General features: G+C 42.3%; 1 long non-coding RNA gene across 1 annotated transcript; it reads right to left on the reverse strand.

The window, feature by feature from the left end:
- Nucleotides 1-6,940: 6,940 nt before the first annotated feature.
- LOC116354474 (uncharacterized) lies at nucleotides 6,941-8,529 on the reverse strand. Its single transcript, XR_004203790.1, has 2 exons — nucleotides 8,348-8,529; nucleotides 6,941-7,635 (listed from the first exon to the last, which is right to left on the reverse strand). It is a non-coding gene; the product is annotated as an uncharacterized LOC116354474 (long non-coding RNA).
- Between the last annotated feature and the right edge of the window lie 18,303 nt (nucleotides 8,530-26,832).

Below are 26,832 nucleotides of genomic sequence, written 5' to 3' on the forward strand. Positions count from 1 at the left end.
AATGTCATTGGATATAGTTTCGTCTTGACTACTTTAGAGGTTAGAAAAAGTCTAACAAACTTTTATTTGAAAGTGCAATGTCCCTTAAAAGCTTTAATCCTTAGCTGCTCGATCCATTTTTGGATTTATTAATGGATGATATGTACCTATTGATTCTTGAAGAAAATAACTTATAAAGGCCTCATGAGCTTAGGGCTCTATTCAATCTGGATCGCTGAAGCGTTACAGATTGCGCGCTAGAAATGTGAAAGGTAATTTACGATGGAGATGGACAATGTGCAGCGTTTCCAGTGAATGCAGTCTCCGCTAACGCGTTGCCTTTCCATTTCAATCACACTGTAAAGTTGAATTTCTGCGACACGGATCGAATAGAGCCCTTAGTTCAACTGTCGTACCCCATCAGAATCCAAAATGCAAGCTTGTATATTTGGTCTCGACCCCGCCCTGTGCAACTGGGTCCTGGACTTCCTGACGGGCCGCCCCCAGGTAGTGAGAGTAGGAAACAACATCTCCACCCTGCTGATCCTCAACACTGGGGCCCCACAAGGGTGTGTTCTCAGCCCTCTCCTGTACTCCCTGTTCACCCATGACTGCATGGCCATGCACGCCTCCAACTCAATCATCAAGTTTGCAGACGACACTACAGTGGTAGGCTTGATTACCAACAACGACGAGACGGCCTACAGGGAGGAGATAAGGGCCCTTGGAGAGTGGTGTCAGGAAAATAACTTCACACTCAATGTCAACAAAACAAAGGAGATGATCGTGGACTTCAGGAAACAGCAAAGGGAGCAGCCCCCTATCCACATCGACGGGACAGTAGTGGAGAAGGTGGAAAGTTTTAAGTTCCTCGGCGTATACATCACGGACAAACTGAAATGGTTCACCCACAGAGACAGCGTGGTGAAGAAGGCACAGCAGTGCCTCACAAAAACACTCACAAACCTTTACAAATGCACAATCAAGAGCATCCTGTCGGGCTGTATCACCGCCTGGTACGGCAACTGCTCCGCCCACAACCGCAAGGCTCTCCAGAGGGTAGTGAGGTCTGCATAACGCATCACCGGGGGCAAACTACCTCCAGGACACCTACACCACCCGATGTCACAGGAAGGCCAAAAAGATCATCAAGGACAACAACCGCCCGAGCCACTACTTGTTAAACAGCCAACACAAACATTGAGTGGCTGCTGCCAACATACTGACTCATCTCTAGCCACTTTAATAATTCAAAATTGGATGTAATGAATTCATCACCAGCCACTATAAACAATGCCACTTTATTTTATGTTTACATACCCTACATTACTCATCTCATATGTATATACTGTACTCTATACCATCTACTGCATCTTGCCTATGCCGTTCGGCCATCGCTCATCCATGTATTCATATGTACATATTCTTATTCATTCCTTTACACTTGTGTGTATAAGGTAGTTGTGAAATTGTTAGAGTACTTGTTAGATATTACTGCATGGGCGGAACTAGAAGCACAAGCATTTCGCTACACTCGCATTAACATCAGGCTAACCATGTGCATGAGACCAATCAAATTTGAATTGATTTGTCTATGTATCCAGATATGGTCCTCAGTGTATCGAGTGCTGTAGAGTCTATGTCCTGAACACACCACGTTCCTCTGGTTCCAGGAAGATTGTGTATGTGTGTATGTGCACGTGTGATTGGGTTTTTTTCCTGGCAGTTTAGTCCGACATATCCGGTCAGTGTACAAAACAGCAGCGTCAAGGTTCAACACTTATCACAAGGTGTTTTACACCACCTTTCCATAACTATTTACTCTACTGTTTTTGTTGATGGAAAATCTTCATTTGGGTAAATGTATAAATAAATATCATACTGATAGTTGCTATAACAAACACAGTCCAGGGACAATGATGTTGCTTAGCAAATTCCTTAGCACCATATCACACAAATTACTTGTAAAAGTGGGAAATCATTCTTTGATTAAAAGGTCTATTTTTATTACAGAAATTGCCAGATACCAAATCACTTTTTAAAGCAGTCCCATATACCAGTTGAAGTCAGAAGTTTACACTTAGGTTGAAGTCATTAAAACTTGTTTTTCTATCACTCCACACATTTCTTGTTAACAAACTATAGGTTTGGCAAGTCGGTTAGGACATCTACTTTGTGCATGACACAAGTCATTTCTCCAACAATTGCCTACAGACAGATTATTTCACTAATAATTCACTGTATCACAATTCCAGTGGGTCAGAAGTTTACATACACTGAGTTGACTGTGCCTTTAAACAGCTTGGAAAATTCCAGAAAAGGATGTAATGGCTTTAGAAGGCTAATTGACATCATTTGAGTCAAATGGAAGGTGTACCTGTGGATGTATTTCAAGGCCTACCTTCAAACTCAGTGCCTCTTTGCTTGACATCATGGGAAAACCAAAAGTCTGGTTCATCCTTGGGAACAATTTCCAAACGCCTGAAGGTACCACGTTCATTTGTACAAACAATAGTACGCAAGTATAAACACCACGGGACCACGCAGCCATCATACCGCTCAGGAAGGAGACTCATTCTGTCTCCTAGAGATGAACCTACTTTGGTGCAAAAAATGTGACTCAATCCCAGAACAACGGCAAAGGACCTTGCTGGAGGAAACAAGTACAAAACTATCTATATCCACAGTAAAACGAGTCTAATATCGACCTAACCTGAAAGGCCAATCAGCAAGGAAGAAGCCACTGCACCAAAACTGCCATAAAAAAGCCTGACTACGGTTTGCAACTGCACATGGGCGACAAAGATCGTACATTTTGTAGAAATGTCCTCTGGTCTGATGAAACAAAAATAGAACTGTTTGTCCAAAATGACCATCATTATGTTTGGAGGAAAAAGGGGGAGGCTTGCAATCTAAAGAACACCATCCCAACCTGTGACGCATGGGGGTGGCAGCATTATGTTGTGGGGGTGCTTTGCTGCAGGAGGGACGTGGGGACTTCACAAAATAGATGGCATCATGAGGGGGGGAAATTATGTGAATATTTGGAAGCAACATCTCAAGACATCAGTCAGGAAGTTAAAGCTTGGTCGTAAATGTGTCTTCCAAATGGGCAATGATCCCAAGCGTACTTCCAAAGTTGTGGAAAAATGGCTTAAGGACAACAAAGTCAAAGTATTGGAGTGGCCATCACAAAGCCCTGACCTCAAATCTATAGAAAATGTGTGGGCAGAACTGAAAAAGCATGTTGGAGCTAGGAGGTCTACAAACCTGGCTCAGTTACACCAGCTCTGTCAGGAGGAATGGGCTAAAATTTACCCAACATATTGTGGGAAGCTTGTGGAAGGCTACCTGAAATGTTTGACCCAAGTTAAAACTTCTTTGGGATAGGGGGCGGTATTTTCACATCCGGATGAAAAGCGTGCCCAAAGTAAATTGCCTGTTTCTCAGGCCCAGAGGCTAGGATATGTATATAATTAGTAGATGTGGATAGAAAACACTCTGGAGTTTCGAAAACTGTTAGAATAATGTCTGTGAGTGTAACAGAACTGATTTGGCAGACGAAATCCCAAGCACAATCCATCCAGGGAAAAGTATTTTGAGCTCATTGTGTTTTCCACTAGGTTTCATTGCGAATCCTGATTTATATGGGCTCTGGTTGCAGTTCCTATGGCGTCCACTAGATGTCAACAGTCTTTAGAAATTGGATGAGGTTTTTCTTTTGAGGAATGAATAAGTATGGCTGTAAATTGTTTTTGTCATTGTGAAGGGCTGAAGTCTTTTATTGCGTGTACACAGGAGAGTGCTCCGTGGTATTTTTCTTCTGTGTTGAAAACAATTTATCCCGTCTTAAATTTGAACGATTATTTATGTTTTAGGATACCTGAGGAAGGATTAGGAACATTGCTTGAAATGTTTGGACCAATTTTACAGGTAACTTATTAGATACTTTGTAGGCATGTTGGACGTGTTGAAATCGGTGTATTTCTGAATCAAATGCGCCAAATAAATGGACATTTTTGGGACATAAAAAGTAGGACCATTTGGACCAAAGGACCATTTGTGATGTTTCCCGGGACATTTTAGAGTGCCAACAGAAGAAGATCTTCAAAGGTAAGGCATATAGTACATGGCTATTTCTGACTTTTGTGTCGCAAAAGTCATTGAAAATGATTTGTTATGCATTTGTGTGATGGATGCTGTCCTCAGATAATCGCATGGTTCGCTTTCGCCGTAAAGCCTTTTTGAAATCTGACACCTTGGCTGGATTAACAACAAGTTAAGCTTTATTTTGATGTATTGAACTTGTGATTTCATGAAAGTTTAATATTTATAGTAATTTCATTTGAATTTGGCACTCTGCCATTTCACCGGATGTTGGCCAGGTGGGACACTACCGTTCCACTGATCTGCAAACAATATAACAATATAAAGGCAATGCTGCCAAATACTTATTGAGTGTATGTAAACTTCTATGATGAAAATAAATAAAAGCTGAAATAAATAATTCTCTACTATCTATCATTCTGACATTTCACATTCTTAAAATAAAGTTGTGATCCTAACTGACCTAAAACAGGGAATTTGTACTAGGATTAAATGTCAGGAATTTGCGAAAAACGGAGTTTAAATGTATTGGGCTAAGGTGTATGTAAACTTCTGACTTTAACTCTATGAGCCATTAACAACCACACCAGACCTAGGCTATCAAAGACCATTAGTCCCACTAACAACTTGTGCCCCCTTCTCTATGACGTCTGTTGAATGGACAATCTACTATATCTTATATATCTTATATCTCACACATCATGCATAAAACAACAACATTTATTCTTACTCTTCCTTCACCTCAACCCATGAGTTGTGTCCCGCCACCTGCCAACCCCCATTTTGCGCTACTGCTACTCTCTGTTCATCATATAGGCATAGTCACTTTAACCATATCTACATGTACATACTACCTCAATCATCCTGACTAACTGGTGTCTGTATGTAGCCTCGCTACTTTTATAGCCTCGCTACTGTTTTTCATTGTCTTTTAACTGTTGTTTTTATTTCTTTACTTACCTATTGTTCACCTAATACCTTTTTGCACTGCTGGTTAGAGCCTGTAAGTAAGCATTTCACTGTAAGGTCTACACCTGTTGTATTCGGCACACGTGACAAATAAACTTTGATTTGATTTGAGTTATTTTGTTTTGCCTAGACCGTAGACCTTGTTTTCAACATATATATTTTATAGCTTCTTTTTTAAAACATTTTAGTTCCAGTCAGTATTTGAAACTGCATCCTCTGGATTTGAAACTACGTCCTTGTCTGATAGACTTCCCGGTAGTGGCGTTGCAGCTTCACTGCACAGATTACCGTCTCACATCTGCTGGATTGTATGGGGTTAAAGTTGAAGTCTGAAGAAGACTTTTTATGATATCACGCTTCCTCTTACCAGATAGTTGATATAGCAGCTGAGCAGCTGAGGTCAGACATGTTATACAGAAGAGCAACAAAGATGACTTCCCCATCTCCATCCTGAATTTCACAGTCAAAATTAAACACATCATTCTATATTTAGATCATATATGCCCATAATCCACTGTATATTTAGATCAGGTAGGCCTACAATGCACTTTTGAGATATTGTTCAGTTTGTCTGTGTCGTAGAATAACTCTTTGAGTTATCATTACAGAAAACCGTGACATGTCACAACCACAAACTACTGTAATAGCGCCTCATAAAACATAAATTGGCCCATTAGTTACATAACAACCTGATAACGGCATGGAAGTATGCTATTGTTTGATGTGTTATATTGAAGTGAGAAGACATTTACCGGTAATGGGGAAGTAGATACAGTTTAATAATTGTCTTTTGGAAAGTGTACTCCGTGACAATGCACAACAACAAGACAGCATTGTCGTTGTAGTGTATATTTTCTGTGGAAATGGAGCGTACCACCCACTTACCCCCTCTTTTGTTTCTCTCTTTAGAACTCAATGTGGAGCGTACCACCCACTTACCCCCTCTTTTGTTTCTCTCTTTAGAACTCAATGTGGAGCGTACCACCCACTTACCCCCTCTTTTGTTTCTCTCTTTAGAACTCAATGTGGAGCGTACCACCCACTTACCCCCTCTTTTGTTTCTCTCTTTAGAACTCAATGCACCCTATTTCCTTATTTCTTTATTACACCATGCAGAAGTAGATTAACAAATACACTGTGTGTACAAAATTGAGTTGCATCTGCTTTGGCCTTCAGAACAGACTCAATTCGTCAGGGCATGGACAAGATCCCCTAAGCTTTCCACAGGAACGCTGGCCCACAGTTGTGTCAAGTTGGACGGATGTCATCCAGGAAAGGTTGGCTACTTTGAAGATTCTCAAATATAAAATATATTTTGATTTGTTTATCACTTTTTTTGGCTACTACACGATTCCATATGTGTTATTTCACCATTTTGATGTCTTCACTATTATTCCACAATGTAGAAAATTGTAAAAATGAAGAAAAACCCTTGAATGAGTAGGTGATCTCAAACTTTTGACCGGTTATGTAGATCATGGAAAGAGCAGGTGTTCCTAATGTTTGTACACTGGGGTATAAAGCCTGGTAAGATGATAAACCTTATCATAGTTAAAGATGATACACCTTTTTATAGTTAGTTTAGCTTCTTTTTGTACCTGAATTAAGTGTAGTCACACTGTATGTGATAGATTTTGATAATACTTACATGGTTCATTCATAACTTTATCTTAAATTAGATTAGAATATATTTATTTTTCCTTTGAAGGAACTTTCGGAGTGGACACTTTTTATACATTAACCTTAAAGTGCCCTACAAAGCTCAACAATGGAACTGATATTAAGATTAATAGCAAGAGCAATTCAGATAAACCTATTTACTGTGATACAAGATAATACCTTTAATAAAATACATGATACATTAATATATAAATATTTAACTGGGTCACATAGCAATACGATTTTTATTTGGTTACTGATCAACATTTGTACTATGAGAAAATAAATGATTCACAATTTGGAAAGCTATTTTGTTCAAAGTAACTCACAGCTTGTATGATTACAAAACATTCATATATTTTAGGCATTGCAATATACCCTGTCAACCAGAGTATGTTAATAATGCATCTTGAAATACACAGAGGACACACAAACCTCAAGGTCATTGTAAAAACACATTGTCAGAGAAAAGAGAAAGCTGTACAGCTCATTCTCCTGTGCTCTTCATTCAGTTTCCAACACGCTCTCAGGATTTTGCGGTCAATGTGACTCTTGTCGTCTAGGTGGCGATCATTGCCATAGTGAACGAAGGATCAGGGTGGCTGTCGAACCAAACAGTAGAGTCAGGGAGTAACTGAAGACACGGCTGCCCCCTGCTGGTGTGGTGAGAGTGGTTGGCCATGTGGCTTTTATTTCTGCAGTTGTTGGTCCAATTGTAGAATTCTTTAGGTCAGTTGTTTGTCCAATTGTAGAATTATTTTGGTCAGTTGTTGGTCGTATTGTAGAATTATTTTGGTCAGTTGTTGGGCGTACTGTAGAATTTCTTTGGTCAGTTGTTGGTCGTATTGTAGAATTTTTTGGGTCATTTGTTGATCCCATTGTAGAATTATGTTGCTCAGTTGTTGGTGTTGTTGTAGAATTCTGTTGGTTGAAATGGAATAATTTACATTAGGCTACATGTTAATTCAGCATTGATTCACCCCTGTTTGAAATTGAAATGAATTAGGGACAGTTTGAAATTTGCTGGGGTGGTATAATTTCTTCCATCCCAGCCAAATGTCATCTTTTGCTTGCATGCGTCTCCTCTATCAAGGTGTTTTGGTACTTCCCTAAAGGCAGAAATTCATCTAGCGTGTTAGGGGGTGATGAAACAAGGGAGCTACGTTCATTTTCAATGAAGGGAAGAGAAGTTGGCGATGCAAGCATGCGTGAGGGCGAGTGAAAAGGGTTGGGGAAAGCTGAACTTTTGTCACGTGTTTCCCGTGGCATCGCTTTGCTATTGATCGATCGAAGCCCGCTATAGTTTCCAGACCCTACTGGATTGGCTGTTGACACCTAGCATTACAAGCCTGCCAGCTTGCACCAACATGAAGGTGAAGCTAGCGTATAGTGGATCCCTGTTGTTATTCACTACGCTTTTCCAAGCGCTTACTATACCACAGGTCAATATAGTCTGCCAGTCTGACTGTCCATCCTGCCCTCTATCCACCATTAGTTGCACTTAGAGTCACATCTCCCCATCTTTCATCCTTTCTTTCTCTTTTTCCCCCTGCAGAGCATTGCTAAGAGTGGAATGCTAATGAGTTTAAAACATGTTCAGCTATTATTACTGAGTTAGGTTTAAGTACATTACCTGTGCCATGGTGGAGGCCAGCAGGGCCAGTGTGCAGAGTCCCAGAACCAGGTACTTCATATTGCAGAGAGGCGAGGTGTCTTATGGGTCAGATACAAGAGGAAACTGCTGTCCTGGGTTAGTCCTGGGTCTACAATCCTGGGTTTGCTATCCTTGGTCTGATCTGGCTGTGTAGAGTCTGACTACAGCTGAGGGTGAGCCTGGTCTTATATAACGTCCATCCAGGAAACAACCTTGACCAGCCCACATTACAGAACGGGAGCCGCCCATGAATGCAAAGTTGCCAAAGCCTTGCCCATTAATTTGCAAAGAACATTTCTCTGTATTTCATCTGTAAACATTTGGGGCTAAAGAAGATGTATGATTGTGCAACATCAAAGGATGTCCATGCAAAAAAAACTATTTTTATTTCTCTAAAACAATGTTGGAGGCGGCTTATGTTGGAGAAATTAACATACAATTGTCTGGCAACAGCTCTGGTGAACATTCCTGCAGTCAGCATGCCAATTACACGCTCCATCAAAACTTGAGATAACTGTGGCATTGTGTGGTGTGACAAAACTGCACATTTTAGAGTGGCCTTTTATTGATCCCAGCACAAGGTGCACCTGTGTAATGATCATGCTGTTTAATCAGCATCTTGATTTGCCACATTTGTCAGGTGGATGGATTATCTATGTGTAAAATACATAGACTTACATAGTATTAGCAGTAATTAAAACAGATAACATTACTCTCTGTAGCATCAGATACAGTTGAAGTCGGAAGTTTACATACACCTTAGCCAAATACATTTAAACTGAGTTTTTCACAATTCCTGACATTTAATCTTAGTAAAAATTCCCTGTTTTAGGTCAGTTAAGATCAGCACTTTATTTTAAGAAGGGAAATTGTGCCACTTCTCTTGCGTTCAGTGCAAGCAGAGTCAGGCCGTAATTAATTTACCAGAATTTTACACAACTATGACATAGCATTGAAGGTTGTGCAATGTAACCGCAATATTTAGACTTAGGGTTGCCACCCGTTCGATAAAATACGGAACGGTTCCGTATTTCACTGAAAGAATACACTTTTGTTTTCTAAATAAGTTTCCGGATTTGACTATATTAATGACCAAAGGCTTGTATTTTTGTGGGTTTATTATAATTAAGTCTATGATTTTGTAGAGCAGTCTGACTGAGTGGAGTGGTGGTAGGCAGCAGCATGCTCGTAAACATTCATTCAAACAGTGCTTTACTGAGTTTACCAGCAGCTCTTAGCAATGCTTGAAGCACAGCGCTGTTTATGACTTCAAGCCAATCAACTCCTGAGATTAGGCTGGCAATACTAAAGTGCCTATAAGAACATCCAATAGTCAAAGGTATATGAAATACAAATGGTATAGAGAGAAATAGTCGACGCGTCATAATTCCTATAATAACTACAACCTAAAACTTCTTAACTGGAAATATTGAAGACTCATGTGAAAAGGAAACATCAGCTTTCATATGTTCTCATGTTCTGAGCAAGGAACTTAAACATTAGCTTTTTTACATGGCACATATTACACTTTTACTTTCTTCTTCTTGTGTTTTTGCATTATTCAAACCAAATTGAACATGCTTCATATATTGTGTTAAAAATAAAAGTGTTCATTGTTCATTCAGTATTGTTGCTTTTTTTTGTTCCTCCAATTTATTTATTTTTTCACCTTTATTTAACCAGGTAGGCAAGTTGAGAACAAGTTCTCATTTACAATTGCGACCTGGCCAAGATAAAGCAAAGCAGTTCGACACATACAACGACACAGAGTTACACACGGAGTAAAACAAACATACAGTCAATAATACAGTATAAACAAGTCTATATACGATGTGAGCCAATGAGGTGAGATAAGGGAGGTAAAGGCAAAAAAAAGGCCATGGTGGCAAAGTAAATACAATATAGCAAGTAAAACACTGGAATGGTAGATTTGCAATGGAAGAATGTGCAAAGTAGAAATAAAAATAATGGGGTGCAAAATAAATAAATAAATAAAATACAGTAGGGAAAGAGGTAGTTGTTTGGGCTAAATTATAGGTGGGTTATGTACAGGTGCAGTAATCTGTGAGCTGCTCTGACAGTTGGTGCTTAAAGCTAGTGAGGGAGATAAGTGTTTCCAGTTTCAGAGATTTTTGTAGTTCGTTCCAGTCATTGGCAGCAGAGAACTGGAAGGAGAGGCGGCCAAAGAAAGAATTGGTTTTGGGGGTGACTAGAGAGATATACTTGCTGGAGCGTGTGCTACAGGTGGGAGATGCTATGGTGACCAGCGAGCTGAGATAAGGGGGGACTTTACCTAGCAGGGTCTTGTAGATGACATGGAGCCAGTGGGTTTGGCGATGAGCATGAAGCGAGGGCCAGCCAACGAGAGCGTACAGGTCGCAATGGTGGGTAGTATATGGGGCTTTGATGACAAAACGGATTGCACTGTGATAGACTGCATCCAATTTGTTGAGTAGGGTATTGGAGGCTATTTTGTAAATTACATCGCCAAAGTCGACGATTGGTAGGATGGTCAGTTTTACAAGGGTATGTTTGGCAGCATGAGTGAAGGATACTTTGTTGTGAAATAGGAAGCCAATTCTAGATTTAACTTTGGATTGGAGATGTTTGATATGGGTCTGGAAGGAGAGTTTACAGTCTAACCAGACACCTAAGTATTTGTAGTTGTCCACGTATTCTAAGTCAGAGCCGTCCAGAGTAGTGATGTTGGACAGGCGGGCAGGATGCATTTAGTTTTACTTGTATTTAAGAGCAATTGGAGGCCACGGAAGGAGAGTTGTATGGCATTGAAGCTTGCCTGGAGGGTTGTTAACACAGTGTCCAAAGAAGGGCCAGAAGTATACAGAATGGTGTCATCTGCGTAGAGGTGGATCAGAGACTCACCAGCAGCAAGAGCGACCTCATTGATGTATACAGAGAAGAGAGTCGGTCCAAGAATTGAACCATATGGCACCCCCATAGAGACTGCCAGAGGTCCGGACAGCAGACCCTCCAATTTGACACACTGAACTCTATCAGAGAAGTAGTTGGTGAACCAGGCAAGGCAATCATTTGAGAAACCAAGGCTGTCGAGTCTGCCGATGAGGATGTGGTGATTGACAGAGTCGACAGCCTTGGCCAGATCAATAAATACGGCTGCACAGTAATGTTTCTTTTCGATGGCGGTTAAGATATCGTTTAGGACCTTGAGCGTGGCTGAGGTGCACCCATGACCAGCTCTGAAACCAGATTGCATAGCAGAGAAGGTATGGTGAGATTCGAAATGGTCGGTAATCTGTTTGTTGACTTGGCTTTTGAAGACCTTAGAAAGGCATGGTAGGATAGATATAGGTCTGTAGCAGTTTGGGTCAAGAGTGTCCCCCCCTTTGAAGAGGGGGATGACCGCAGCTGCTTTCCAATCTTTGGGAATCTCAGACGACACGAAAGAGAGGTTGAACAGGCTAGTAATAGGGGTGGCAACAATTTCGGCAGATAATTTTAGAAAGAAAGGGTCCAGATTGTCTAGCCCGGCTGATTTGTAGGGGTCCAGATTTTGCACCTTTTTCAGAACATCAGCTGAATGGATTTGGGAGAAGGAGAAATGGGGAAGGCTTGGGCGAGTTGCTGTGGGGGGTGCAGTGCTGTTGACCGGGGTAGGAGTAGCCAGGTGAAAAGCATGGCCAGCCGTAGAAAAATGCTTATTGAAATTCTCAATTATGGTGGATTTATCAGTGGTGACAGTGTTTCTTATCTTCAGTGCAGTGGGCAGCTGGGAGGAGGTGTTCTTATTCTCCATGGACTTTACAGTGTCCCAGAACTTTTTGAGTTAGTGTTGCAGGAAGCAAATTTCTGCTTGAAAAAGCTAGCCTTGGCTTTTCTAACTGCCTGTGTATAATGGTTTCTAGCTTCCCTGAACAGCTGCATATCACGGGGGCTGTTTGATACTAATGCAGAACGCCATAGGATGTTTTGTGTTGGTTAAGGGCAGTCAGGTCTGGGGAGAACCAAGGGCTATATCTGTTCCTGGTTCTAAATTTCTTGAATGGGGCATGTTTATTTAAGATGGTTAGGAAGGCATTTAAAAAAAATATCCAGGCATCCTCTACTGACGGGATGAGATCAATATCCTTCCAGGATACCCCGGCCAGGTCGATTAGAAAGGCCTGCTCGCTGAAGTGTTTCAGGGAGCGTTTGACAGTGATGAGTGGAGGTCGTTTGACCGCTGAGCCATTACGGATGCAGGCAATGAGGCAGTGATCGCTGAGATCTTGGACAGCAGAGGTGTATTTAGAGGGCAAGTTGGTTAGGATGATATCTATGATAATAATAATAATAATAATAACAATAATCTGTATCGGTATCAGCGTTGAAAAATCATAATCGGTCAACCTCTAACGTGTTCCAGATGTGTTGTACAGCATGAGGCAAATGGTGGTCACACCATATACTGACTGGTTTTCTGATCCATGCCCCTACTTAATTATTTTTTCTTCTAACAGATACATATCTGTATTCCCAGTCATGTGAAATCCATAGATTAGTGCCTAATTAATATATTTCCATTGACTGATTTCCTTATAGAAACTGTAACTCTGTAGAATCTTTGAAATTGTTGCATGTTGCCTTTATATTTTTGTTCAGTGTACTAAGATGTCTTACGAGGGTCCTGAACCTCCCTATTTGTAACATTTCTACCGATATTGCCCTAAATTATATTTCCCACTGATTGACCGTGTTTTTTTTAGATCCCCTAACAATACAGTGTGGACCTTGGTCAGGGAGGTGACCAAGAACCCGAGGTCACTCTGACAGAGCTACAGAGTTCCTCTGTGGAGATGGGAAAACCTCAAGAAGGACAACGGGTAGGGTTTCAGACGGAAGCCACTCCTCAGTAAAAGACACATGACATCCCGCTTGGAGTTTGCCAAAAGGCACCTAAAGGACTCTCAGACCACGAGAAACAATATTCTCTGGTTTGATGAAATGAAGATTGAACTCTTTGGCCTGAATGCCAAGCGTCATGTGTGGAGGAAACCTGGACAATACCTATGGTGAAGCAAGGTGGTGGCATCATCATGCTGTGTTGATGTTTTTCAGTGGCAGGGACTGGGATACTAGTCAGGATTGTGGCAAAGATGAATGGAGCAAAGTGCAGATGGAAACCTGCTCCAGAGCGCTCAGAACCTCAGACTGGAGCAAAGTTTCCAACATGACACTAAGCACACAGCCGAGACAGCGCTGGAGTGGCTTTGGGACAAGTCTCTGAATGTCCTTGAGTGGCCCAGCCAGACCCTGGACTTGAACCCAGTCTAACTCCCTGAAGAGACCTGAAAATAGCTGCGCAGCGATGCACCCCATCCAACCTGACAGAGCTTGAGAGGATCTCCAGAGAAGAATGGGAGAAACTCCCCAAATACAGGTTTGCCAAGCGTGTAGCTTCATACCCAAGAAGACGACCTGTTTTTTCTTTGTCATTATGTGATATTGCGTGAAGATTGATGATGGGGGAAAAAACTATTCAATCCATTTTAGAATAAGGCTGTAATGTAACAAAGTGGAAAAAGTCAAGTGATCTGAATACTTTCCAAATGCACTGTATGTACATATGGGTAGGGTTAAAGCGACTAGGCAGCAGGATAGATAATAAACAGTTAACAGCAGTGTATGTGATGAGTCAAAAGAGTTAGTGCAAAAAGGGTCAATGCAGATAGTTAAATAGCTAATCAATAGCTAGCCAGACTAACAATTTAGCAGTCTTATGGCTTGGGGGGCTGCTGTTCATGGTCCTGTTAGTTCCAGAGTTGGTGCATCGGTTTCCTCTGATGATCTCAATGTTGATGGGACATGGTTCGTCAAGACCTCCAACAGCCGAAGCTAAGTAGTAACGTTAACATGATGCCTTCTAATTGCAGTCGCTGTACTCATAATATACAGGAGAACGATCGCCCTACGGCGAGGATAGTTGACGCAATCGTTAGGAAGGGTAATTTAAGTGTAGGAAAGGATGAAATGGCGTCTGTGCCACCAGTAAGTACAGATAGTAGTATAAATCCCTTCGCACGGTCCCCGTCGCCGGACAAATTTCTCATGGCTTCTGGAGGGAAATGCCGTCTGGTGTCGCTCATTCAGCCGACCAAAACTTTCAACCGGTTCTCCCCATTAAGCAGCGAGTCGGAGTCTAAGGCCAAGCCTTCTCTGGTCTCTCCTCTTCCCGATACGGAGCCTGAGACGCCGAAGCCTCCCACCATTAGCTCTGACAAATTGAAAACCCTAGTCATTGGCGACTCCATTACCTGTAGTATTAGACTTAAAACGAATCATCCAGCGATCATACACTGTCAGCTTAATGGAGTCTGCCACTAGCACAGTCAGTGTAGTCAGCTCAACTATCCCCATTGAGACTGTGTCTGTGCCTCGACCTAGGTTGGGGAAAACTAAACATGGCTGTGTTCGCCTAAGCAATCTCACTAGAATAAAGACCTCCTCCATTCCTGCCATTATTGAAAGAGATTGTGATACCTCACATCTCAAAATAGGGCTACTTAATGTTAGATCCCTCACTTCCAAGACCGTTATAGTCAATGAACTAATCACTGATCATAATCTTGATGTGATTGGCCTGACTGAAACATGGCTTAAGCCTGATGAATTTACTGTGTTAAATGAGGCCTCACCCCCTGGTTACACTAGTGACCATATCCCACGCGCATCCCGCAAATGCGGAGGACATTTACGATAGCAAATTTCAATTTACAAAAAAAACCTGACGTTTTCGTCTTTTGAGCTTCTAGTCATGAAATCTTTGCAGCCTACTCAATCACTTTTTATAGCTACTGTTTACAGGCCTCCTGGGCCATATACAGCGTTCCTCACTGTGTTCCCTGAATTCCTATTGGACCTTGTAGTCATAGCAGATAATATTATAATTTTGGGTGACTTTAATATTTACATGGAAAAGTCCACAGACACACTCCAGACAAGGCTTTCGGAGCCATCATCGACTCAGTGGGTTTTGTCCAACATGTCTCCGGACCTACTCACTGCCACAGTCATACTCTGGGCCTAGTTTTGTCCCATGGAATAAATGTTGTGGATCTTAATGTTTTCCTCAAAATCATGGACTATCGGACCACTGTTTTATTACGTTTGCAATTGCAAATTATCTGCTCAGACCCCAACCAAGGAACATCAAAAGTGCTATAAATTCTCAGACAACACAAAGATTCCTTGATGCCCTTCCAGACTCCCTCTGCCTACCCAAGGACGTCAGAGGACAAAAATCAGTTAACCACCTAACTGAGGAACTCAATGTAACCTTGCGCAATACCCTAGATGCAGTTGCACCCCTAAAAACTAAAAACATTTGTCGTAAGAAACTAGCTCCCTGGTATACAGAAAATACCCGAGCTCTGAAGCAAGCTTCCAGAAAATTGGAACGGAAATGGCGCCACACCAAACTGGAAGTCTTCCGACTAGCTTGGAAAGACAGTACCGTGCAGTATCAAAGAGCCCTCACTGCTGCTCGATCATCCTATTTTTCCAACCTAAAGGAGGAAAAATAAGAACAATCCAAAATTTATTTTTGATACTGTCGCAAAGCTAACTAAAAAGCAGCATTCCCCAAGAGAGGATGCCTTTCACTTCAGCAGTAATAAATTCATTAACTTCTTTGAGGAAAAGATCATGATCATTAGAAAGCAAATTATGGACTCCTCTTTAAACCTGCGTATTCCTCCAAAGCTCAACTCTGCCAGGACCTAGGATCAAGGGAGACACTTAAGTGTTTTAGTACTATATCTCTTGACACAATGATGAAAATAATCATGGCCTCTAAACCTTCAAGCTGCATACTGGACCTTATTCCATCTAAACTACTGAAAGAGCTGCTTCCTGTGCTTGGCCCTCCTAAGTTGAACATAATAAACGGCTCTCTATCCACCGGATGTGTACAAAACTCACTAAAAGTGGCAGTAATAAAGCCTCTCTTGAAAAAGCCAAACCTTGACCCAGAAAATCTAAAGAACTATATCGTATCTCCTATTCCTCTCAAAAATGTTAGAAAAAGCTGTTGCGCAGCATCTCACTGCCTTCCCGAAGACAAGCAATGTATATGAAATGCTTCAGTCTGGTTTTAGACCCCATCATAGCACTGAGACTGCACTTGTGAAGGTGGTAAATTACATTTTAATGGCGTCAGACCGAGACTCTGCATCTGTCCTCGTGCTCCTAGACCTTAGTGCTCCTTTTGATACCATCGATCTTTTGGAGAGATTGGAAACCCAAATTGGTCTACATGGACAAGTTCTGGCCTGGTTTAGACCTTATATGTCATACAGATATCAGTTTGTCTCTGTGAATGGTTTGTCCTCTGACAAATCAACTGTAAATTTCGGGGGTTCCTCAAGGTTCCGTTTTAGGTCCACTATTGTTTTCACAGTATATTTTACCTATTGGGGATGTCATTCGAAAACATAATGTTAACTTTCACTGTTATGCGGATGACAAACAGCTATACATTTCAATGAAACATGGTGAAGCCCCAAAATTGCCCTTGCTGGAAGGCTTCGGATGGCTGCAAACTTTCTACTTTTAAACTCGGACAAAACAGAGATGCTTGTTCTAGGTCCCAAGAAACAAAGAGATCTTCTGTTGAATCTGACAATTAATCTTGATGGTTGTACAGTCGTCTCAAATAAAACTGTGAAGGACATAGGCCTTACTCTGGACCCTGATCTCTCTTTTGACAAACATATCAAGATTGTTTCAAGGACAGCTTTTTTCCATATGCGTAACATTTTCTGTCCAATATTGATGCAGAAAAATGTATCCATGCTTTTGTTACTTCTAGGTTAGACTACTGTAATGCTCTACTTTCCGGCTACCCGGATAAAGCACTAAATAATCTTCAGTTACTGCTAAATACGACTGATAGAATCCTGAGTAGAACCAAAAATGTTGATCATATTACTCCAGTGCTAGCCTCCCTACACTGGCTTCCTGTTAAGGCTAGGGCTGATTTCAAGGTTTTACTGCTAACATACAAAGCCTTACATGGGCTTGCTTCTTCCTATCTTTCCGATTTGGTCCTGCCGTACATACAGTGGGGCAAAAAAGTATTTAGTCAGCCACCAATTGTGCATGTTCTCCCAGACAAAATTAGGAAAAAAAATCCAGAAAAACACATTGTAGGATCTTTTATTAATCTATTTGCAAATTATGGTGGAAAGTAAGTATTTGGTCACCTAAAAAACAAGCAAGATTTCTGGCTCTCACTTTTTCTTTAAGAGGCTCCTCTGTCCTCCACTCGTTACCTGTATTAATGGCATATGTTTGAACTTGTTATCAGTATAAAAGACACCTGTCCACAACCTCAAACAGTCACACTCCAATTCCACTATGGCCAAGACCAAAGATCTGTCAAAGGACACCAGAAACAAAATTGTAGACCTGCACCAGGCTGGGAAGTGAGAATCTGCAATAGGCAAGCAGCTTGGTTTGAAGAAATCAACTGTGGGAGCAATTATTAGGAAATGGAAGATATACAAGACCACTGATAATCTCCCTCGATCTGGGGCTCCACGCAAGATCTCACCCCGTGGGGTCAAAATGATCACAAGAACGGTGAGCAAAAATCCCAGAACCACACGGGGGACCTAGTGAATGACCTGCAGAGAGCTGGGACCAAAGTAACAAAGCCTACCATCAGTAACACACTACGCCGCCAGGGACTCAAATCCTGCAGTGCCAGGCGTGTCCCCCTGCTTAAGCCAGTACATGTCCAGGGCCATCTGAAGTTTTCAAGAGAGCAATTGGATGATCCAGAAGAAGATTGGGAGAATGTCATATGGTCAGATGAAACCAAAATATAACATTTTGGTAAAAACTCAACTCGTCGTGTTTGGAGGACAAAGAATGCTGAGTTGCATCCAAAGAGCACCATACCTACTGTGAAGCATGGGAGTGGAAACATCATGCTTTGGGGTTGCTTTTCTGCAAAGGGACCAGGACGACTGATCCGTGTAAAGGAAAGAATGAATGGGGCCATGTATCGTGAGATTTTGAGTGAAAACCTCCTTCCATCAGCAAGGGCATTGAAGATGAAACGTGGCTGGGTCTTTCAGCATGACAAACACACCGCCCGGGCAACGAAGGAGTGGCTTCGTAAGAAGCATTTCAAGGTCCTGGAGTGGCCTAGCCAGTCTCCAGATCTCAACCCTATAGAAAATCTTTGGAGGGAGTTGAAAGTCCGTGTTGCCCAGCAACAGCCCCAAAACATCACTGCTCTAGAGGAGATCTGCATGGAGGAATGGGCCAAAATACCAGCAACAGTGTGTGAAAACCTTGTGAAGACTTACAGAAAATGTTTGACCTCTGTCATTGCCAACAAAGGGTATATAAGTATTGAGATAAACTTTTGTTATTGACCAAATACTTATTTTCCACCATAATTTGCAAATAAATGTATTAAAAATCCTACAAAGTGATTTTCTGGATTTTTTTTCTCATTTTGTCTGTAGTTGAAGTGTACCTATGATGAAAATTACAGGCCTCTGTCATCTTTTTAAGTGGGAGAACTTGCACAATTGGTGGCTGACTAAATACTTTTTTGCCCCACTGTACCTACACGTACGCTACGGTCACAAGACGCAGGCCTCCTAATTGTCCCTAGAATTTCTAAGCAAACAACTGGAGGCAGGGCTTTCTCCTATAGAGCTCAATTTTTATGGAATGATCTGCCTACCCATGTGAGAGACGCAGACTCGGTCTCAACCTTATAGTCTTTATTGAAGGCACATCTCTTCAGTAGGTCCTATGATTGAGTGTAGTCTGGCCCAGGAGTGTGAAGGTGAACGGAAAGGCACTGGAGCACCTAACCGCCCTTGCTGTCTCTGCCTGGCCGGTTCCCCTCTCTCCACTGGGACTCTCGGCCTCTAACCCTATTACAGGGGCCGAGTCACTGGATTACTGGTGCTCTTCCATGCCGTTACTAGGAGGGGTGCATCACTTGAGTGGGTGGAGTCACTGACGTGGTCTTCCTGTCTGGGTTGGCTCCCCGCCTTGGGTTGTGCTGTGGCGGAGATCTTTGTGGGCTATACTCGGCGTTGTCGCAGGATGGTAAGTTGGTGGTTGAAGATATCCCTCTAGTGGTGTGGGGGCTGTGCTTTGGCAAAGTGGGTGGGGTTATATCCTGCCTGTTTGGCCCTGTCCGGGGGTATCATCGGATGGGGCCACAGTGTCTCCTGACCCCTCCTGTCTCAGCCTCCAGTATTTATGCTGCAGTAGTTTATGTGTCGTGGGGCTAGGGTCAGTCTGTTATATCTGGAGTATTTTTTCCAGTGTCCTGTGTGAATTTAAGTATGCTCTCTCTAATTCTTTTTTTTTTTTCTCTCACGGGGGACCTGAGCCCTAGGACCATGCCTCAGGACTACCTGGCATGATGACTCCTTGCTGTCCCCAATCCACCTGGCTGTGCTGCTGCTCCAGTTTCAACTGTTCTGCCTGCGGCTATAGAACCCTGACCTGTTCACCGGACGTGCTACCTGTACCAGACCTGCTGTTTTCAACTCTCTAGAGACAGCAGGAGCGGTAGAGATACTCTCAATGATCGGCTATGAAAAGCCAACTGACATTTACTCCTGAGGTGCTGACCTGTTGCACCCTCGACAACCACTGTGATTATTATTTGTTGACCATGCTGGTCATTTTTGAACATTTGAACATCTTGGCCATGTTCTGTTATAATCTCCAACCGGCACAGCCAGAAGAGGACTGGCCACCCTCATAGCCTGGTTCCTCTCTAGGTTTCTTCCTAGGTTTTGGCCTTTCTAGGGAGTTTTTCCTAGCCACCGTGCTTCTACACCTGCATTGCTTGCTGTTTGGGGTTTTAGGCTGGGTCTCTTTACAGCACTTTGAGATATCAGCTGATGTAAGGAGGGCTATATAAATAAATTTGACTGCCATGCGGTAGCAGAGAGAACAGTCTATGACTTGGGTGGCTGGAGGTTTCTGGAGTCTTTGGTAATTTTTAGGGTCTTCCTCTGACACCGCCTGGTATAGGTCTGGGATGGCAGGAAGCTCGGCCCCAGTGATGTACTGGGCCGTAAGCACTATCCTATGTAGTTTTGTGGTCTGGTGCCAAGTAGTTGGCATACCAAGCGGTAATGCAGCCAGTCAAGATGCTCTCAATACTGCAGCTGTAAACCTTTTTTGAAGATCTGAGGACCCATGCCGAATCTTTCCAACCTCCTGAAGGTGAAGAGTTGATGTCATGACCTCTTCACAACTGCGTTGGTGTGTGTGGACCATGATAATTCCTTCGTGATGTGGACCCCGGGGAACTTGAAGCTCACGACCTGATCCATTTCAGCCCCTGTCAATGTGGATAGTGGCATACTCGGCCCTCCGTTTCCTGTCGTGCACGATCAACTCCTTTGTCTTGCTGACACTGAGGGAGAGGTTGTTGTCTTGGCACCACACTAACAGGTCTCAGTGATCAGGCCTACGACCGGCAATCTTAATGATGGTGTTGGAGTAGTGCACGGCCATACAATCGAGGGTGAAAAGGGAGTACAGGAAGGGACTAAGTACGCATCCCTGAGAGGCCCCCATGTTTAGGCCAGCCCATCAGGAAGTCCAGGATCCAGTTGCAGAGGGATGGGTTTAATTCCAGGGTCCTTAGCATAGTTATGAGCTTGGAGAGAACTATGGTGTTGAACACTGAGCTGTAGTCAATGAACAGCATTCTCACGTTGGTATTCCCTTTGTTCAGATGTGAAAGGGCAGTGTGGAGTGCAATAAAGATTGCTCATCTGTAGATCTGTTGAGGCGTTATGCAATTTGGAGTTGGTCCAGGCTTTCTGGGATGATGTTGTTGGCGTAAGCCATCACCAGCCTTTCAAAGCGTTTCATGGCTACAGGTGTGAGTGCTATGGGGCGATAGTAATTTAAACAGGTGACATTGATGTTCTTAGGCACAGGGACTATTGTGGTCTGCTTGAAACATGTAGGTATTACAGACTGGGTCAGTGAGAGGTTGAAAATGGCAGTGAAGATACTTTCCAGCTGGTCAGCGCATACTCTGAGTACGAATCAAATCAAATCAAATTTATTTATATAGCCCTTCGTACATCAGCTGATATCTCAAAGTGCTGTACAGAAACCCAGCCTAAAACCCCAAACAGCAAGCAATGCAGGTGTAGAAGCATGGGTCCTGTAATCTGCCTGGCCCTGCAGCCTTGTGAAATTGAACCTGTAAAGCTCTTATTCACATTGGCTACGGAGAGCGTGATCACACAGTCGTCTGAAACAGCTGGTGCTCTCATGCATGGTTCAGTGTTGCTAGCCTCGAAGCGAGCATAGAAGATATTTAGCTCGTCTGGTAGGCTCACGTCCCTGAAATTTTTTATATCATCCAATATTCTCTATCTGCAACTTGTTATGGTACTTGGGCTGCTATAACATTTGGTTTGAACTAACTCTGAGGATTTAGGCATGCTTTTTAAAACATTCTGCCATAAAGTCCCTTCCACTGCCAGTGTTTCACTAGCAGCTATGCTAATGCTGGCTGTGGGGTAATTAAATAAATAATATTTTGGCTCATTTTCTCTCAAGATCAATGGATGAGTCACTTTTTGTTAATAGAAATAACACATATTTCAAAGGCTGGTGTACCGCCCCTTTAAATGGCAGTCATTTTTACCACATAAAATAGGCCAGAATTAGTACTTACTTCAAAATGAAGAAAAAAAACTGAATGGTACTACAATTCAGTACAATGGTACTACTTAACAAGTGTGTCTTTTATTTACAACTACAGTACAATCAAACATTTTTATATATATTTTTTTGCGTGTGCTAGTGATGATGTTTTCAGCCATTTTGCACATGGTGATATGCATGTTCATGGTCTTTTTATAAGGTTGAAGGGACCAATCATTGGTAGTGGTGAAAATAGGGGAAGGGCTCAGTGCTTGTCATTTTGATCAGTCTGTTGAGAGTTTCAGTCCCAAAGCATCTTCATAGCTCCTTCATACAATGTCCATGCCTAATGAATAGTATACACAGCTCACCTACTACAATTTCCACCTTTATATAGCACTTTCATTATTATCACTTACTATTACTAAGCCTGCACCTGTGAAACTGTACACAGATATGTTTTTTTTCAGTTGTTAGTGAATAACTGTGAAGTAGAGTACTCTTCCAGTAAAGTGTTCCACAGGGCTCTGTTCTTATTCCTATACCATTTGGATTATTATGGTCATCAGGGGCCCCAGGAGGAGACTGTAAGAGCCCGACAGGGCTGCGGTGCCTCCATGAGGTGTGGGCGACATATGGTTGGCAGCAGTTATGTTGTTCTGGTTTGCTGTGGTATAATCAGTGGTCTGCATGGACACATTGGTTGTGGTAGTCGTGGCGGTTACTAGAGTTGAGTGTGTGGACTGCGTACCAAGGGTTGTGGCGGCCGTTGTTGTATGGTTGGAGACAGATATGGTAGGAGGTCCCATGGTAACGTTACTGCTGATGTTGTTATTGGAGGTTGTCATTGGAAACGTGGTGTTCTCTGAGGGTTGGTTGCTGACTGGGTTTGATGAGATGGTTTCTGGTACTGTCATAGTGTTTGAAGGGGTAACAGTTGCGCTGGTAGTTATGTTGGTAGCCTGTCAAAGATCATAGGAGAAAGATATATCCGATAACATATTATTATAACTCATGAAACAAACAACGAGCAAAAAGCTAATTGAAATGCTCTGCAATAATACCCTTATATTCAGTATGTCCTGATACATGAATGGTCATGTATCTAAATGTAATATCAGTCATGTATCTAAATGTAATGCCAGTCATCATATGGCGTAACATACCTCATGCCAATAGTCAATCATCATTTGTAGATATCACATCTATGTCATTAATTATTACGTCGATTCATTTCAAGAAAAGACGCACTGATGAAAGTGCACTAAACTAATTCCCACATGAGTCATTCATTATTCCGGGCTGTATCATAACCGGCCGTAATTGGGAGTCCCATAGTGTAGCACACACAGGCCATTCCCATAGTGCGGCACACATTTGGCCCAGTGTCGTCCGAGTTAGGGTTTGGCCGGGGTAGGCCGTCATTGTAAATAGGAATTTGGTCTTAACTGACTTGCCTAGTTAAATAAAGGTTAAATAAATAAAATACAATCCACTATGGTGATGTGTGAGACAGGGTTGGACTGTGTTAAGACCACTACACACTTCGTGTAAACAGAGCAAAGGAGCGTCGTTTTCCCCTGCATTACCATGTGTGAAAACGATGCTCCGTCGCTGTGTTTGCGTAGTTTGTGTATAGTGGCCTTTAGCCAATGATTGACTCCAATTGTCTGATGCCAGAGACTAAGTCCTCCCACACTGTTTCCGAGAGGTCGACAATGACTCATGGCTATGCCACAAAAGGTCAACCACCCATGACTCTACTTGACTGCACCAGCCACACTTACTTTGCATATGGCTTCAGTTCTCGTGGCTGATAGTTGCAGTCTGTACTCTGTTATATAAGTGTTCCCTGTCTACTCTGCTTTTCATCTGGTCTAATCTAGTAGTCGGTTTTGTTTTTGCAGATAAGTCCTATCTCCTTTGTTCCTCTCACCGGAGCGTTCCCATACACAGACAGACACCAGAGGGAGAGGATAGATTGGTGACAGGGAATTGTTGTCTTTATTGGTGATTAATAGCATTTAGAGCTATCAATTATTTAGCAATCATGCAGAGGCCTAGATTTGTTCATTCTATCTGCTTGATTAGAATACCTTAAATGCTATAGTTACCAAATGCTGTTAATTGTATAAATAACAGAACAAGCACTAGTGTCCAGAGAGTTTTTCTGTGCTGTCTAGCTCTGGGTTGAACACATATCTCTATGGGATGAACACATGTTTACTGCAACCCAGATCATTAGGTAACCTAAATATTGCTGATATGCATGATATTAATAGTGTCATGTTTATTTACAGTGCATTCGGAAAATATTCAGACCCCTTCACCTTTTCCACATTTTGTTACATTACAACCTTATTCTAAAATGGATTAAATATTAAAAAATCCTCATCGTTCGGCACTCAGTACTCTATAATGTTTTTAGAAATGTTTGCAAATTTATAAAGAATAAAAAACAGAAACGTTATTTGCATAAGTATTCAGACCCTTTGCTATGAATTTTAAATTTTAAATTAGAGGCTAAGATCTGGGGAAGGGTACCAAAACATTTCTCCAGCATTGAAGGTCCCCAAGAACACAGTTGCCTCCTTCATTCTTAAATGGAAGAAGTTTGGAATCACCAAGACTCTTCCTCGAGCTGGACACATGGCCAAACTGAGCAATCGTGGGAGAAGGGCCTTGGTCAGGGATGTGACCAAGAACACGATGGTGACATTTTGACAGAGCTACAGAGTTCCTCTGTGGAGATGGGAGAACCTTCCAGAAGGACAACTATCTCTGCAGTACTCCACCAATCAGGCATTTATGGTAGAGTGGCCAGACAGAAACATCTCCTTAGTAAAAGACACAGGACAGCCCGTGTCTATGGGGCTGTTTTTCAGCGGCAGGGACTGGGAGACTAGTCAGGATCGGGGGGAAGATGAACGGAGCAAAGTACAGAGAGATCCTTGATGAAAACCTGCTCCAGAGTGCTCAGGACTTCAGACTGGGACAAAGGACCCTAAGCACACAGCCAATACAATGCAGGAGTGGCTTCGGGATAAGCCTTTGAATGTCCTTGAGTGGCCCAGCCTGAGCAGGATTTGAACCTGATCGAACATCTCTAGAGAGACTTGAAAATAGCTGTGCAGCCACGCTTCCCATCCAACCTGATAGATCTTGAGTGGATCTGCAGAGAAGAATGGGAGAAACTCCCCAAATACAGGTGTGCCAAGCTTGTAGCGTCATGCCCAAGAAGACTCGAGGCTGTAATCGCTGCCAAAGGTGCTTCAACAAAGTACTGAGTAAAGGGTCTGAATACTTATGTAAATGTGATATTTCAGTTTTTGACTTGTAATACATTTGCTATGGGGTATTGTGTGTAGATTTTGGCAATGATCATGCTAGCACATACCCGTAGACTGCCAGTCATTGCGTTAACTCTAGTTAGCATTGGCTCGCGAAACTACCATATTTTTGTTCTTTTTTCTTTGTCCTTTATTTAACTAGGCAAGTCAGTTAAAAACAAATTCTTATTTACAATGATGTCCTAGGAACAGTGGGTTAACTGCCTTGTTCAGGGGCAGAATGACAGACTTTTACCTTGTCAGCTCGGGGATTCGATCTAGCAACCATTCGGTTACTGGCCCAACGACATTAAAAGGGTATCCACGAGTTCATCTGACTCTGGGGAAGTAGGTAAAGGGGCCCCCATTGCCAAACATCCCAAAGTGTCATTGAATAAGTAGGGTCAGTAGGACTTAGTACATATGTATGCTGTCCTGTCATGTCATTCATCAACATTACCTATAATAATACATTTTAGGCTACTAAACACATTGGCCCTCTGTATCTCAGTAGGTAGAGCACGGCTCTTGCCAGGACAGGATTCTGGGTTTGATTTCCAGGACAAACCTTACGTAAAATGTATGCTAAATCACTTTGGATTAAAAAAAATCTGTCATGTAGTATTATTATTATATACTACATTTGGGTTTGTAATATAATACTGTACCCTTCACTGTGATTAAAAATGAAAACAGAACACCTTTGACTAAGCAAAGAAACATCAGCTCGTGGACAGCTCATTTTTGTTTGCTATGTTTTACATAAGCAAAGTCAATGTGAATTTAAAAGGATTATGGTTAGCTACTGCAAACATACATTCAAATGGACAAGTTCCATATATTTTGCTACGTAATAGAATAGCCCTTGCTTGAATCTGTGTGCCAACCATTGCCTTTAAAGGGGAACAAAGATACAGTACACAGCATCACCTACCTCAATGAAAACCAATGGCAGGAAGGCCAGAGAGGCAAACAGTACAAACTTCCCCATCTCTCTCCCAGTTGGTCTTCTGTGGTTTCCCCCTGGCTTTGTGGCAGAGGCTGACCTTCTCTCTGGCTTTTTATACTGCTACCAGTTTTCCAAAAGTAATAATGTTTCATATAGTCACGGACACAGAGGCAATTGGGGACGTCTAACGTCACGATAATCAAGTTGTAATTGAACTGACGCGAGTTCGCTTCATTTAGGGTTTGGATACAGAGAGAGCAGATACTGAAATGTGCCTGATATGTAAAATCAAATCAAAAAGGTAAGCAAATGAATGATGCGTCGTGAACATAACATGGCATAGCCCAGGGGGGTAGCTGAGGTTGAGGACACTAAAGAAGATGAATGTGATTTGACTAGATAAGTAGCATCTCCCCTTCTACACGGTGAAAATCTGTGCCACAGTTTTAGTCAGACCTGGCTCTCTCTCTTGCAGTCATGAAACTTTCTGTGGACTGAAGAGGACATAA

The sequence above is a fragment of the Oncorhynchus kisutch genome, linkage group LG17 (genome assembly GCF_002021735.2).
Source record: "Oncorhynchus kisutch isolate 150728-3 linkage group LG17, Okis_V2, whole genome shotgun sequence".
In the NCBI taxonomy this organism is placed as follows: domain Eukaryota; kingdom Metazoa; phylum Chordata; class Actinopteri; order Salmoniformes; family Salmonidae; genus Oncorhynchus; species Oncorhynchus kisutch.